Source organism: Petromyzon marinus, unplaced genomic scaffold (genome assembly GCF_048934315.1).
Source record: "Petromyzon marinus isolate PM22_M1 ecotype Great Lakes invasive population unplaced genomic scaffold, UKy_Petmar_22M1.pri1.0 PM_G_Scaffold_6, whole genome shotgun sequence".
In the NCBI taxonomy this organism is placed as follows: Eukaryota; Metazoa; Chordata; class Hyperoartia; order Petromyzontiformes; family Petromyzontidae; genus Petromyzon; species Petromyzon marinus.
The window spans coordinates 4,527,501-4,530,000 of NW_027423013.1; positions in this window are offsets into that span (position 1 = coordinate 4,527,501).

The window sequence follows — 2,500 nt, forward strand, 5'->3', positions numbered from 1 at the left end:
TTCCAGAGGCATTTGCAGCAGAAATGCATGTGCAGTCAAAAAATTGAATATTTTTCACGGATAGACCCCGTGAAACGCTAGAAATTGGCGGGGATGTGTCTCTTGTGGCTCACGGGGCTGTTAGGGTGGCACAGAAATCCCTCGGAATGGGAAAAAACGGGTCATTTTCGTGTCGCCACATTGCATGCGAACCGCATGAAACTTCCAGAGGCATTTGCAGCAGGAATGCATGTGCACTCAAAAAATGTGATATTTTTCACGGAGAGACCCCGTGAAACGCTAGAAGTGGGCGGGGATGTCTCTCTTGTGGCTCACGGGGCTGTTAGGGTGGCACAGAAATCCCTCGGAATGGGAAAACGGGTCATTTTCGTGTCGCCACATTGCATACGAACCGCATGAAACTTCCAGAGGCATTTGCAGCAGGAATGCATGTGCACTCAAAAAAGTGAATATTTCTCACGGATAGACCCCGTGATACGCTAGAAATTGGCGGGGATGTCTCTCTTGTGGCTCACGGGGCTGTTAGGGTGGCACAGAAATCCCTCGGAATGGGAAAACGGGTCATTTTCGTGTCGCCACATTGCATGCGAACCGCATGCAACTTCCAGAGGCATTTGCAGCAGAAATGCATGTGCAGTCAAAAAAAAATTGATATTTTTCACGGATAGACCCCGTGAAACGCTAGAAATTGGCGGGGATGTGTCTCTTGTGGCTCACGGGGCTGTTCGGGTCGCACAGAAATCCCTGGGAATGGGAAAACGGGTCATTTTCGTGTTGCCACATTGCGTACGAACCGCATGAAACTTCCAGAGGCATTTGCAGCAGGAATGCATGTGCACTCAAAAACTTCTATATGTTTCACGGATAGACCCCGTGAAACGCTAGAAATTGGCGGGGATGTGTCTCTTGTGGCTCACGGGGCTGTTAGGGTGGCACAGAACTCCCTCGGAATGGGAAAAGGGGTCATTTTCGTGTTGCCACATTGCATAGGAACGCCATGAAACTTCCAGAGGCATTTGCAGCAGAAAGGCACGTGCACTCAAAAATTTTAATATTTTTCACGCATAGACCCCGTCAAACGCTAGAAGTTGGCGGGGATGTCTCTCTTGTGGCTCACGGGGCTGTTAGGGTCGCACAGAAATGCCTCGGAATGGGAAAACGGGTCATTTTTGTGTGGCCACATTGCATAGGAACGGCATGAAACTTCCAGAGGCATTTGCAGCAGGAATGCATGTGCACTCAAAAACGTCTATATTTTTCACGGATAGACCCCGTGAAACGCTATAAATTGGCGGGGATGTCTCTCTTGTGGCTCACGGGCGCTGTTAGTTAGGGTCGCACAGAAATCCCTCGGAATGGGAAAAGGGGTCATTTTCGTGTTGCCACATTGCGTACGAACGGCATGAAACTTCCAGAGGCATCTGCAGCAGAAATGCATGTGCACTCAAAAACGTCTATATTTTTCACGGATAGACCCCGTGAAACGCTAGAAATTGGCGGGGATGTGTCTCTTGTGGCTCACGGGGCTGTTAGGGTCGCACAGAAATCCCTCGGAATGGGAAAACGGGTCATTTTCGTGTTGCCACAATTGGCATACGAACGGCATGAAACTTCCAGAGGCATTTGCAGCAGAAATGCATGTGCACTCAAAAACGTGAATATTTTTTCACGGATAGACCCCGTCAAACGCTCGAATTTGGCGGGGATGTTTCTCTTGTGGGTCACGGGGCTGTTCGGCTCGCACAGAACTCCCTTGGTCCACCTGATTCGTGCATACAGGCAGCAACTAAAACTCTGTAAACCTGCTGTGAGGACATCTAAACAGTGGACCAGTGAGGCTGTGGAAGATTTGCGGGCGTGCTTAGACTGTACTGACTGGGATATGTTCACGACTGCTACCAATAGTCTGGATGAACTCACAGAGGCTGTGTACATCAGCTTCTGTGAGGACTGCTGTATCCCAACACGTACCAGGGTGAACTTTAACAACAACAAGCCCTGGTTCTCAGCAAAGCTCAAAAGGTTGAGGTTGGAGAAGGAGGAAGCGTTTAGGAGTGGGGATAGAGACAGATTCAAGGAGTCGAAGAACAGGTTTAGCAAAGCGGTGAGAGAGGCTAAACGACTGTACTCAGAGACACTAAAACACCAGTTCTCTACTAACGACGCTGCTTCTGTCTGCCAAAGGGCTCAGGCACATCACCAACTACAAACCCAGAGCGCCCCACACCACTAACGACTCCCGCCTAGCCAACGACCTGAACGAGTTCTACCGTAGATTTGAAAGACAATTGGACTGTCCTGAACCACCCCTTCCCACCCAAGAGGCCCCATCCCCCACCCATACTACAGAAACGACTCTCTCCTTTCAGGAGGGAGAAGTTAATGGGCTTTTCAAGAGGCAGAATCCACGCAAAGCAGCCGGGCCGGACTCTGTCTCTCCAGCCACCCTCAGGCACTGCGCTGACCAGCTGTCTCCGGTGTTCACCAACATCTTTAACAC